This window comes from Anolis sagrei, chromosome 3, assembly GCF_037176765.1.
Source record: "Anolis sagrei isolate rAnoSag1 chromosome 3, rAnoSag1.mat, whole genome shotgun sequence".
NCBI lineage: Eukaryota > Metazoa > Chordata > Lepidosauria > Squamata > Dactyloidae > Anolis > Anolis sagrei.
In genome coordinates, this window is record NC_090023.1 from 191,202,801 (window position 1) to 191,217,610 (window position 14,810).

The following is a 14,810-nucleotide window of genomic DNA, read 5'->3' on the forward strand; positions in this document are numbered from 1 at the left end:
CATCACCTCCCATACATCAACAGTCACCTGAGGCAACTTCCTTATTTTGATCAATACTAAAAACCAATCTTACTTTTCCATTACACCAGCCTCCTTTTTTCCCCTAGAACCTGACTAATGCTACTGCAATAACAATCACTTTCTCTGCAAAGTGATACTGCTATAATCATAACTTCCTCTAGTTTGGGTATTTTGGTTTTCCCACACACGCAGTTGATCCACTACAAGATATAAGCTAACAAAGCAAATATAAGAGCACATGATATGACTGTTTGCTTGTAGAAAAAAACCCTATACCCTGTACTCTTTTTCTATATGGGGTTTGAGATAGTTCACACTTGAATATATACATATATCTTTTGCTCGTTTTGCTCTGTTTAGCATCATCTGACGATCTTAAATTTCCCTAAAAGTCAATCATATTATTTTAAATCTATGCTTGTCTAATTAACTGGAATCGATTTAAACAAAGATGACATGATAAACATTACAGGTGTTTTTGAATTTATGTCAAAATACGCTAAAATTACTCCTGAACTTTTCAATGCTGTATTTTTTAAACTGATAAAAAATGAAAACACAGCTGGTCCTAGAAAACACACGTTAAGATAGTGCTAAAATGCCATCTACAAATGAAGGGGTATCAGCAACAATGACAACCCATTGAACAGAATCTGTAAACATCAATCAAGAGAAGTTATTATTTGAGAAAAATAAATTATTCTTGTTAAACAAATTGGCTACAATATGACTAAATAGGGGCTGAAATGCTGACTTCCAGCCACAATCTAATAATCTAACCACTACACTACATTGGCTCTGATCAACAAGTACATGCTTATTGATTTAATGACTGGCTGCTATAGGCAAGATACTTCTCCATGAGTACTTTAAATGACTTAGGAGCTAAAGTCCAAAACATCTGGTGGACCTAAGATGACTCTTTAGCTCCCAGAAGCCCGAGTCAATACTGAATGTTACTTAAGTTTTGTGGAAGTTGTAAACAAGAAGATTTGTAGGGTCAGAAACTGTCCACCTAGGCTTCACAAAGTAACTGGCTACAACGAGTTGAATGTTGGAATGAAGATACCTGGTGGATTTTTATTTTATGTATCCACAGAAGGGTCTAGATCAGGGGCAAAAAATAACATACAAATGGTTGAAACAGATCACTGTTTTGTCAGATTTTGGTATATTATAGGTAGAAATTCCAATATTTCTGACAGTACAGCTGCTCATAGTTCTACCTCAATTTCAAAATCTGGGGAAGCCCCAAATTAGTGACTGCTAGTGGCTTCCTTGAAAGTATGTTTTGGTGAGTTCGTCCAATTTTAGGGACACAATCAAAGACGATAAATCCTAAAGGAGCATCTTAGATATCTCCCACAAGGTTGAGATTACAATTGAGACTGGATTCTCTACTTCACTGACAATCACTAACTGGAACCAAAATCCAGTAAAGGATACAACAGCCCCATCATCATGGGTGATGGTGGGGGGGGGGGGGTCAATGAGTGAAGTGGAAGACAAAGGGCCCTTCCACACAGCCCTATATCCCAGAATATCAAGGCAGAAAATCTCACATTATCTGAGGGTGGACTCAGATAACCCAGTTCAAAGCAGATATTGTGAGATTTTCTGCCTTGATATTCTGGGATATAGGGCTGTGTGGAAGGGTCCAAAGTGAACAATGAACAGACCTTCTCCCTCCTCTGAAAGATTCAAAAAGCATTTTTCTGAATGAAACACAGAGTGTTTGAGGACATCCATAGGAATACCAAAGTGCTTGTTTATAAAGCTATTGTCCTCCCAACCCTGCTATATGCCTGCGGGATGTGGACTATCTACAGAAGTTACATGCAACTCCTGGAATGGTTCCATCAGCATTGCCTCCGAAAAATCCTGCAAATCTCTTGGGAAGAGAAGTGGACAAACATCAGCATGCTGGAAAAAGCAAAGACCACCAGAATTGAAGCGATGATCCTCCGCCATAAACTCCGCTGGACCAGCCACATTGTCCAGATGCCAGACCACCATCTCCCAAAACTCAAGAACGGAAAACGGAATGTTGGAGGGCAGAAAAAGAAATTTAAAGATGGGCTCAAAGCCAACCTTAAAAACTCTGGCATGGACACTGAGAACTGGGAAGCCCTGGCCCTTGAGTGCTCAAGTGGAGGTCAGCTGTGAGCAGCAATGCTGTAGAATTTGAAGAGGCACGAATTGAGGGTGAAAGAGAGAAACGTGCCAAGAGGAGGGCATGTCAAGCCATCCCCGACTGGGACTGCCTTCCACCTGGAAACCAATGCCCTCACTGTGGGGGAAATGCAGATCAAGAATAGGGCTCCACAGTCACCTACAGACTCGCTGCTAGGACACCCATCTTGGAAGACAATCCTATTTGGACAAGTAAGTTAGCTAGCTGCATTTCTTTTAAAAAAAAACCCTTATCCTTTGGCTTGGCAAAGATACCTCTGTCTTGTCAGGAAAGTATGTGCTTACCTATTTGCACAAACACTGGGAAAATAAGTTTTAAACCCCCCTGATGGATTGCTCCCTCTGGTTTCTCCTATTACATGGCAAATAATGACAACTCTTGTAGAGTTAGAGCTGACATTGCTAAAAGTAAGAGAGCATCTGTAAGATAGTGTTCAGAAAAAGAAAAAATGCTTGAAGCAAAAGGGATGAGAGAAAAGACTGAAAGAAAAGAAATGCTTTGTGTAGTTTGACACAAAGGCTGTAACTGTCTACAGCAGATAAATGAAAGATTGTTGAAGTGAATCATGTAGCTCGGTTGCACTGTTACCAATGACCTTGTCAAGGTAATTTTCATTCTGGCTGGGTGACAGGCAGACCCAGGAAGTCCATTATTTTAAAGTTCAAATATGAGGTTAGGAAACAAAACAACTTTGATCTAGATTAGTAATATTTTCTACAGTTAAAGCCACCAAAATACTTTTTGCCAGTTGCCCTTGTGCAATTTCATGCATTATTCATTGACAGCATAATTAAGGATGAACAGCCTTTACAGAAAAAGTGTCATTTGATAATGTCCACTTTAGGGAGAAAGGACAAGGCGGATCCTGTTTGGTCAAACCAGACATCAGTTTTGTACAGTATTTTGCTTCCCATAATAAGTTTCCATTAGAAATCTCACTATTTAGGGGACTCATCACACTAGAGAAAAAAGTCCCCTTAAAATCCAGTTTCTGCCTCCCACAGAATTCAGGGGTTTGTAGTTCAGGGAGGAGCCTTTAATAGACTCACTAAACTACAAACCTCAGAAGCTAGAGCAGGTATCAGAATGAACCTATATGGACCTTACTTCCTCATGTCCAAAATTTTAGACAAAAATTTGACTCTCAAAACCTGGATCAAGTTATCCGTGGGTCAATGCAACATGTACGAAAATTGTAGTAGCTCTTTGGTGCTTCTCCATCACAGTGAGTAGAGTAAAAGTGGTCAGGGATTATTTTAGTTTCTCTTGGGATGGATTAAGGCTTCACTTTCCACTTCCCAACTGAGAGAAAAGGATGGTTACTTTTGAAAAAAATAAGTTACAGTATTAACTCTTCTCAAAACAGGAACTAGTTCCTTCTCTGGGTAGTGAAAAGCAGTGGCATCTCTAGATTTGGCTGCCAGTGATGCTGCAGGGCTGCTCCAGAAATGCTCCTATTATTATTATTATTATTATTATTATTATTATTATTTATTCTACTTTATCACCCCAAAGGGGACTCAAAGTGGCTTGATATAAAGGCTTAGTATATACAAATATACAAACATCAAAACAGAATTAAACACAAGTACACCTTTAAAATACATGTTTTTCAACCTGATTCTGCCCGCAATTTCCCCAAATGTTATTTAGTCACCTCTCCTCTTATTCTGATTACCTCTAGGTTTTATTAAAAGGACATTTTTTTAAAAAAATTAAGTGATCAGAAAACCCTTCTAAGTTGGATGTTGCTATCTGAAATTGAAGAAACTATATATAATTGTGAGGCATCTATGTGAACATTGAATTGCACTTCAGATGGAAAGCCTCATCCAGAAATTTTCATTTTATTTCAAGGGCTGTATAACTCATTCTCTGTAGCTTCTAAGAATTGCTTATGTTTTTGTTATAAATGCATGAGCAACTGTGGCAACATTCTTATCAAAGAACTGTGTTCACCAAACACACAAGAGGGAAAAGAGAAATATCTGGTCTCTACAATTCCAGGCAAATATCATTCAGCAATGCTGCAATACTGCCCATTGTCCAGGATGATTTCCTTCTTATATATTATTAACCATTAGCAAGAAGACAAATTGTGCTCAGATCTCTAAGTAGGAAATAATACATTAGGGAAACAGGAAGCAACAAGCACAGAGCCTAATGAAAAACAGACCTCGTCATCACTTGTCAACTATATGCCGATAGCAGCCTGGGAGAAACCATCTCATGATTTCATATCAAGCATCTTAATGTGCACAGAGCATAGACGTGACTAATAAAGAATTTCCTTTACTTGGGAAAATTGAATGGTTGGACGATGTGATTGGGCAATGTTTTTAATAGGAAACCCTAATCATAGAATCAAAGAGTTGGAAGAGACCTCATGAGCCATCCAGTCCAACCCCCTGCCAAGAAACAGGAATATTACATTCAAATCACCCCTGACAGATGGCCATCCAGCCTCTGTTTAAAAGGTTCCAAAGAAGGAGCCTCCACCATGCTCCGGGGCAGAGAGTTCCACTGCTGAATGGCTCTCACAGTCAGGAAGTTCTTCCTCATGTTCAGATGGAATCTCCTCTCTTGTAGTTTGAAGCCATTGTTCTGTGTCCTAGTCTCCAGAGAAGCAGAAAACAAGCTTCCTCCCTCCTCCCTGTGGCTTCCTCTCACATATTTATACATGGCTATCATATCTCCTCTCAGCCTTCTCTTCTGCAGGCTAAACATGCCCAGCTCCTTAAACCGCTCCTCATAGGGCTTGTTCGTGTTTTCATTGATGTTGTGATGGTTTTATTATCCAATTGTTTTTATTGTATTGAAATTGGCACCAACTGCAAACCACCCGGAGTCGCCTGCGGATTGAGAGGGACGGTATATAAATGTAATAAATAAATAAATAATACCAGATCAAGTTTTATCCACCACCATGTTCCCTAATACAAAAGAATACAATTAATCCCATTAGAAACATTCATGAAAGTATAAAAAAGCGGTATTAAACGATTTCTTGTGGGATTAAGGGTGATCAATACTAGATCTCCCATGATGAGCAATGAAAACAAGACCCATTTCAATATTATCCCTCACTAAACCATATTTCAACAATAGTGTTATCCTTCTCTGAAAGTTATTAAGAAACTTCAGTGAAATCCATGAAACTTCATTGGAAGGCCCAAACATGAAATCTCAGTTATTCATGGAAATCGCTCCACCTATGCTAGTGTATTATGCAACATTACTGGTAAATGAAATATAAGTGATTTTGAGGTAGCTCTGTCTAGGAATGCGGGTTTCATTGATAAATACACAGCAGGAACAATTTAAGCTTTTCACATATTCATATTAGAAGCCACAAAGGCATATAAAGCAGACAGATTTACAATACAATCTAAACATGATGATTTGCATTGAGTTCTATTGAGTTCAATAGAATCCACTCATTTCTAGTACACAGGTTGCCAGGTTTCCTAGCTTGGTTCACAACATGCAAAATATGCTCCCTTCTCATTTCTATCCTTGTTCTATAAAAGTTTTTTGTTCAGTACAGAAGCTAATCACTTTATTCATACATGTGGTGACAACAGAAAACCATACTGGCACGGGAAGTGTATTTTTATTGGGGGGGGGGCTTATAATAAAAAAGAAAATATATTTGACATTCAGGATTCTATTTTCTTTTAAATTATATTATTTTGATTGGATTAACATTCACAGAAGCATGCTTGACATACAATGCTTAGACACATCCGCTGAGGTGGTCCCATTAAATTCAGTGGGATTTACTCCAAGCTTGGTAGGCGATTATGGGGTTTATCTTATGACACTGCTATAATGGAATTGCACCATACTAGTCGCATCTTTGCCTGGAGCTTATCACATGTCATGATAGCTTGCAGAATGCTGTTGTCGGAACCCAGATGCCTTAAAGAGCCAGACATAGGAGTATATCCAAAACAATAGTTTATTAAAGAAAAGTAAACAGGACTCAGAGACATTTGCTTAAGTGCCTCTGCTCAAAACTCAAAGTTTGCAGCAACTTGCAGCTTGAAAAACAAACTTGGAAAATAAACCGTATTAAACTGGCAAAAAATCCGGATTGAATAAGAGTTCTTCCAAAACACACCAAAATCACACAGTTCAAAGATAATAAGCAAACAAAGAGCAGTGAAGAGAAGCCATCGTCCAGAAGCAGTTCAAAGTTGAAGAAATCTCAATTGAAGGTTCCAAAGGCCAAAAGGCAGTGTCATCGTCAGAAACAGTCCGAAGTCAAGGAGAGGGGAAATCTGCACTTACGAGAATCCAAGCCGGTCGGTAAACGAAGCAAGCAGCAACCTGCAGATCCAGGACCCAAGCCCAACAAGAAAAGTGGCAGCGACAAGACCCAAGGCACGAAACCAACACTTTGCCTACTGCAAAGTTCTATCTCTCCAGTGCCTTCATTTATCCTACAACTCACCATCCGATGATGAGCTGCCCTCCATCCCATCCTCATCACTATCAGCTGGCTTAGCCTCTACAGCTGAATGCCAACGCCCATCCCTCCAACTCTTCCACTTTTTGTCAAGACTTAGGTCTCCCCATGATTCCATGGTATCACCAGATTGGCAATCCCCATCACCAGAAAACTCCTCAAAAGTGTCACTGGATGTTGGTTGAGTACACACATTCCGAATCTCCTGAACCTTGGTCCAATCCAGTGGTTCCTCTTCATCCCCACTACTCCCAGACCCATCATTTCCAGAAAAGCCCATGAAATCCTCTTCCTCAGTGGGAGCAGTAAGTATGTCCCGGATCTTCTTTCTCTGGCGCTCCTCGTCTGACTCCTGCTTACTCGAGAAGCATCCTCTTAATGCCTCTATTCCATCTACATGTCCTTCCTCCTCCTTACTCATTTCACTCTCGGAGAAACCTTCAAAGGATTCTTCATCAGTGGGTGACATAAGTATCTCCCAAATTCTCTTCCTTTGCTGCTCCACATCTAATGCCTGGGCGCCTCGTTTCCCTCCTCTACCACTCCTACTACCAGTTGAAGCGTTGCCAATAGGCTCTACTACAACAGCTTGGGTTGATTTTGTCATTTGGGAGTTATAGTTTCTGGAATTTATAGTTCACCTACAATCAAAGAGCATTTGGAACTCCACCAACAATGAAATTGAACCAATCTTGGCACACAGAACTCCCATGACCAACAGAAAGTACTACAAGGGTTTGGTGGGCCATCCAGCTTTTGCAATAATAGTAATAGGAGCAACCCAGGGGCCATTCAGTCCAATCCTCAACTCTTTTCCTCCCTCCTCACATCTTTGGTTCAACCTGCAGCTGAGAGATGCACCGAGGCTATTATTTTCCCTCCTTTTCACCCTCCTCCTATCCCTCATATCCCTCTCTTTCTTTCCTTACCATAATGGATTACTCCTGGAGGTTCATCTTTCTGTCCTGGTTTTACCTCAAAAATTCAGGGGACTTTGATGGAAGGTAGCCCAGATAAATTCCTAGGCCATGCCAGCAGCACTTTTAGTAGCCAAAAAACATCTACTCTCCCTTAAAATAAATTTACCTTTAAATCGTGCTCTCAAGAGACAAAATAAGCAGACTTCTTTAAAATTAACATAGTTGGCTTACTCAGAAACTTCATGTATTCAGCATACAGTTACTTTGCTTATCAATCCAGTTACAAGTAGATTTGAAGTAGCTTCTCTGTGCAGATAACACAGGGCACAGGCATGTAGCCGGGGGGGGGGGGGGGGCTCGAGGGGCTTCAGCCCCCCCCCCCCCGAAATTCCATGGTGCTTCACGAAAAGGCCTTACTGGTGCATTATTTAAACTGTTATGTTTATTCATATCATGATCTGATCACCATGCTCCATATATCCAATATGCATGGGGGTATTGGGGTAACGATACAAAAGGTTTGCTAGGCTAGACCCTCTTTCACTCAGACTCAGCCCCTCCCCCGCCCCCCCCCCCCGAATCGAAATCCGGGCTACGGGCCTGACAGGGCACTTTTCTTAAAACAGTCATCCAAAGTTCAAAGCATCTCTCTGTTCTGAAAGTCTAATGGTGTGTGTGTCTAGTCTGAAAGTCCAATGGAGTCTCTAAGTATACTGTTCCTACTGATGTCTAAAACAAACAGTTCCTGCATTGAAGTCTGAAGGCATACCTCTGTTCTAAAATGGAGTCTGAGTCCATTTTAAAATGGAGTCTGAGTCCTGAACAATCCCAGTTTTGATAACACGGTCTGCAGCTCCTCCCACAACAAAGAGTTAAAGAAAATTTGAAACCAATGCATACATATACAATACAGTAAGCAATCTTAATTATATACATAACAAACAACTAGTGGAGGCTTGAGAAGGTTGCTATTTCCAACAATAATGATCCATGGGAAGTCCTGAGTCTTTCATGTCCTGTAACTGGGAACCCCTCTCACACCAGGGGGTTGGGCAGGGCAACAATAAAGAAGGCATTGACGTTTTCTTTCCCCTTCTGTTTTGATTGTTCAGCTCTTAAGGTTCTGCAAGGTATTTCCCTTCCTCGCTCCTTCTGTCTCTCTCAATCTCTCTTGCACAACGACAAAAATCCTCTTGTACAGTTTGGAGAAATCCATCTATTCAAACTGATTAATCTCTAAGAGCAAACAATTGCACATACAGTGCACATATGTGACATTTTTCTCTCTCCCCCCCTCCATTTCCCCAAACTCTCTTCTTTGAAGAGCTCTGAAAGCAGATTAGCAGAGCATTTTCTAAACATCTCTCTCTAATTACTCATCCTATGCATTTGCCTCCTGGGCTGATTTTCCTATTAACAAACATCCCAGCTGTTCAGAACACAACACAGTTCATCTCTATGGTAGTTGTGCTAGAAGCACAATCCTGTGCATGTCTACTTGGAAATCACTCCCCCTGAGTTCAATGAGATGCACTCCTAGGTTATGTGTCTGTATAGCATTGCGGCCTACAATACTAAGCGACAGATAGACACACTCATAGAAGATCAGGACATCTGGCAAATGACAAACAGAGCTGCCATCCTGGGAATGAACCTGAACACACTGAGACTGCATCCAAAATAAGCATGCATAATATTGAAGGATAGCAACAGCAAACTGCTGAAATGTCTTATTATTATTATTATTATTAATAATAATAATAATAATAATAATAATAATAATTTATACCCTGCCACCATCTCCCCAAAGGGGACTCGGGGTGGCTAACATAAGGCCAAAATTAAATAAACAGTTGCAAAATAATAGAATGAAAGAATATAACACAATGGGCGGGCCAAATGTTACCTGCTTTTTCCCAAAGGAACTCAAGACAGATGCATATTATTATTATTATTATTATTATTATTATTATTACTTATACCCCACCACCATCTCCTCAAAGGGGATTCGGGGTGGCTAACATGAGGCCAAAATTAAATGAACAGTTGAAAAATAATAGAATGAAAGGATAGTACACAATGGGCGGGCCAAATGTTATCTGCTTTTTCCAAAAGGAACTCAAGACAGATGCATGTTAGCATCCCTCCTGAAAGGTTTCATTTAAAAATCAAACAACATAAAAGCATACATTGCAATCTCTGCAGAGCACAAATAGAAATGTGAGAGCAATCAGACTGGATTTGTATTTGATGCCCATTTTAAAGACCCCTCTAATTCCGAGAACAACCACGAGAATAAATAAATGCAGAAAGTACCTTTCCTCACCTTTGCTTCCTCCTAAAATCGTAACCATTCCTTGGCTTCCTAAACTCCAGCTACTGTGCTTCGGCTCCGAAGGTCTGTGACTCAGCAAAGAGATCTGCTTTTATTTTTCAGATGGAACTTACCAACATGTGAGCATGTTAAGGGGAGGCTGTGCTGCCACCATCTATTTCTGAACTGTCTCTGCGAGATAGCACTGCTATCCTCTCCCCCATGCATGTTACTTTACAAAAACGCAGAAGGTTGGTTTTCATTCAGCAAATAGCAGGCAAAGACTGTCCAGAAGAAATGCCATTTAGGAATTAGACTATTTCAATGTAACAGAGTGTGGAACTGGAGATAAAGGAAACAAAGAAAGAAAATGCCATGAGGGAGTGATGCCTTATGATGGAAAATCCAACAGTGCAGCATTTGTCAGTTAGCTAAAATTAATCAAGTACCGTATAATATATCTATTACTTGTGTCTCTACTTCTACATAAGGGTTTGGTTTGCATGTAACATGAAATCAGGTGCAGAACATGTATGGCTCTCCAGAGGGGGGCAAGTATCTAGAATACTGTGTCCAATTCTGGGCACCACAATTGAAGGGAGATGTTGACAAGCTGGAATGTGTCCAGAGGAGGGCAACTAAAATGATCAAGTGTCTGGAGAACAAGCCCAATGAGGAGTGGCTTAAAGAGCTGGGCATGTTTAGCCTGCAGAAGAGAAGGCTAAGAGGAAACATGATGGCCATGCATAAGTATGTGAGAGGAAGTCATAGGGAGGAGGGAGCAAGCTTGTTTTCTGCTGCCCTGGAGACTAGAATACGGAACAATGGCTTCAAATTACAAGAGAGTCCATCTGAACATTCGGAAGAACTTCCTGACAGTAAGAGCCAGGCATGTAGCCGGGGGAGGGGGGGGTCTTGGGGGCTTCACCCCCCCCCCCCAAATTCTGATGGTGGCCCGCGAGAAGGCCTTACTGGTGCATTATTTAAACTGCTATGTTTATTCATATCATGATATGATCACTATAATCAATATATCCCATATGCATGGGAGTATTGGGGTAACGATACAAAAGGTTTGCTAGGGTAGACCCTCTTTCACTCAGACTCAGCCCCCCCAATCAAACTCAGCCCGCCCCGAACCAAACTCAGCCCCCCCCCCCCCAAAAAAAACCAAAATCCTGGCTACGGGCCTGGTAAGAGCTATTCAGCAGTGGAACTCTCTGCTTCAGAGCGTGGTGGAAGCTCCTTCTTTGGAGGCTTTTAAACAGAGGCTGGATGGCCATCTGTTGGGGGTGCTTTGAATGCAAGTTTCCTGCTTCGTGGCAGGGGGTTGGACTGGATGGTCCATGAGGTTTCTTCCAACTCGATGATTCTATGATTATATATTGCTGAGCCATACTTCCACTGATCCTAGACATTATAGCCAATGATAGAAGTTGCAGTGATGGTTATTTGGAAAGCCATACATACCCTATTCCAATTCTAAACAATATTTGACATTGTGAAGCTGAGTTCCAGGAACCTATAGATTACTATACATTAACACCAATGTCTGAAGCAATAGCAATACTAGTTGCTGAGGAAAATGAATGGAGGGTGCTGTTGGATTTACATCCTGCTTTGGATTTTTATAGACTTGGTGGGTTACTGCAGTAAAATATGCTGGATGAGATAGGAATTTAATCTGATCCAGAGTAAGTTATACATGGCCATCATGTTTCCTCTCAGCCTTCTCTTCTGCAGGCTAAATATGCCCAGCTCTTTAAGCTCTTCCCTGTTCTCCTGCCCTTGTATGCTTCTCTCTCCACCACCGTGGCTGTGAGGAGGAATTTGGAAGTGTTGACCTCAGGTTAATCATGGTTTCCTGTGCTAAACATATGAAACATGTTCCCATTGTAGTTCATGAAATACCACAATTCAAACTATAGTTAGGAAGTTGCCATCTTTCAATAATTTATTTATTTATTTATTTATTTATTTACTATTCTTGTATACCGCTGTATCTCAAGCCCGAGGGCAACTCACAGCGGTTTCCAAACAGCAAAGACAATAAAAACAGCAATAATCAATATACAAACAGTTAAATTACACAGTTCCATTTATAGCTAAATAAACAATCAACAATACACAATTATCACAAATCCCATCCCCTGATCGCCTCATCATCCAAACGTGATCCAAATTCATCGTCATTGTTCCGTTCCTATGTTCACATTACCACACTTGCACTGAATTACTCAAACGCCTGCACAAACATCCAGGTCTTGAGCTTTCTACGGAATGTCAAGAGCGATGGTGCCAGCCTAACGTCTACAGGAAGGGCGTTCCACAGCCGAGGAGCCACCACCAAGAAGGCCCTATCCCTCGTCCCCGCCAACCGTGCTTGAGAGGCTGGCGGGATCGAGAGCAGGGCCTCCCCGGAAGATCTCAAAGTCCGGGTGGGTTCATAGGCCGAGATGCGGTCCGACAGGTATCTTGGGCCGGAACCGTTTAGGGCTTTATAGGCCAGTACCAACACCTTGAATTGGACCCGGTAGCAAATCGGCAGCCAGTGGAGCTGGTGCAACGGGGGTTGTGTGCTCCCTGCGCTCCGCTCCTGTTAGAATCATGGCTGCCGCGCGTTGGACTACTTGCAGTTTCCGGGCCGTCTTCAAGGGCAGCCCCACGTAGAGAGCGTTGCAGTAGTCTAGGCGGGATGTGACAAGAGCGTGGACTACCGTGGCCAAGTCAGACTTCCCAAGGTACGGGCACAGCTGGCGCACGAGCCTGAGCTGTGCAAATGCTCCCCTGGTCACCGCTGAGACCTGGGGCTCCAGGCTCAGCGACGAATCCAGGGTCACACCCAAGCTGCGAACCTGTGTCTTCAGAGGGAGTGCGACCCCATCCAACACAGGCTGTAACCCTATACCCTGTTCGGCCTTGCGACTGACCAGGAGTACCTCTGTCTTGTCTGGATAAGCCACAGTTAATATCAACCAGAGTTCTGGCACAACCTTAAACTATAATTAATCAGTGACATGGAGGAGGAATGTGGTCTGTATGTGGCTTGTGAGACACAGGTTACTCACATGTGGTTTATTAGATGCAAATTACTGTAGATCAAACCTGTACAGATAACTAATCTGGAGATAAATCAGTGAATGACAGAGGAACACAATCATGCCAATTAACCTGCTTATCCAATCTGCTATTTTGTCTATGCTAATTGAAGAATGAGACAATCCACCAATAGTGTGAAGAGAACACATGGTTTCAACACGATAACAAAGGCATAATGGGCTATCATATAGAAACAGTCACAATGTAAAGACAACTATGGGAATTGTTTGATCTTTTGCTACCTTGTCCTTAGTCTCTGCCACAGTATATCAGAATTAGTATATAACACACATTTAGCAAGCCAGCTTTGTAACTCCCATCACTCTGTGTTGAATTCATTTAAACATGAATTCAACATAGAGTGATGGGAGTTACAAAGCTGGCTTTAAAATACTCCTTTAAAATATTTAGATTTAGGAAAAGTGACAAATGAGTTTAACATACCAAGATTTCCTTTCTTAAGGGGAAAATAATAATAATAATAATAATAATAATAATAATAATAATAATATTTATTTATACCCCACCTCCATCTCCCCAAAGGGGACTCGGGGTGGCTAACACGAGGCCAAGCCCGAAGATACAATACAGCAAAATAAAATAAAATACAAAGCAACAAAAATTACAACACAATAAAATAAATAAATAAATAAACAAGTTAACAGTGCAAAACAACATAATGACAAGTCTGGTGTAGTGATTTCAGCACTGGAGATGGGATTGACAAGACAACCTACAGAGCTCAAGACTTACCAAGTAATTTAACTATACATAATTTATCTCCGTAGTAGATCAGAACAAGCTAGTACAACTAATACACATTTCCCACTTTTTATCATTTCCCAGAACTCAAAGTAAAAAGATCTTCAACAATACAGAATTATTTTCCATCTGCCATGCAGTTACTGAACAAGAAGGGGTAACGGTTGCAATTTGGGCATTGTAATCATACTTTCGAATTAATATTAACTTCATCATTCTGATGAGCCTATTTCATATTTTTAGGATAAGCTATCAAAACTATGGGCAAAATAGTCACTACTGTTGCATTTGGTCAGAAACCAAGAACATTTACCAAGCTCTCCTGACATCTTCAAAGCACAATTCCTAATGTCTTAGATTTGCTGGTTTAAACCTGAGTGAATGATGCATTGGGGAACAATGAAAAAAAAGTCTGAAGTGTAAAGAAGGGCAAAAAGACCTGCAAAGGATATGGAGAATGACAGGGAAACAATGAGGAGAGTTCCCATGGTGATGATATCAGAGAAAGATGCAGGGATGTTGTGGAGCGCGGACTTGAGGGATGAGCCACTGCCAGGTGTCTTAAATGAGCAGAGACAATTACATAATCTGTCACTCCCTTCAAGCTTCCATGTTCAATCTGTAAAACTAACTGATAACACAATCCAACCTTCCAAAAATTTCTTGGTCTCTTGGCTTTTAGGCTCGTTCCTGGAGGTATATGGGACACTAATTCAGAAAATTGCATCGGATAGACTACACAAGCTTTAGTTTTATAGATATGGCTATCATGATTTTCATGAGGAAGCAGATGTAGACTGGTATATGGCATCTGTATCTAAAAAACTAAAGCTGATCAGGGAAAACTGGTGCCATTTTTGGAATCAGCATGTCAAATATACACAGAATCAGGTCTAACATTTGAAGCACCAAAATGGGTATTGGGCAGTATAATTCTTCTAGTCATTATTGAATATACATACTTGATTTATGAGATGAGAAGACAGCAATATTACTGTGTTGTTATGTGCATCCAGGTTGATTCCATTT

General features: G+C 41.0%; 1 protein-coding gene across 24 annotated transcripts in view; it reads right to left on the reverse strand.

Moving 5' to 3' along the window:
- The window catches only part of JAKMIP3 (Janus kinase and microtubule interacting protein 3), a 138,641-nt gene that overhangs the window by 94,366 nt on the left and 29,465 nt on the right, over positions 1–14,810 (reverse strand). The window contains exon 1 of one of the 24 annotated variants that reach the window (XM_067465759.1): positions 9,933–10,005. The exons of the other annotated variants lie outside the window; for them this stretch is intronic. The gene's annotated coding sequence lies outside the window, so the exon portion shown is untranslated. Of the gene's footprint in view, positions 1–9,932; positions 10,006–14,810 lie in introns of those variants that run through there. 24 annotated transcript variants of the gene reach the window in all.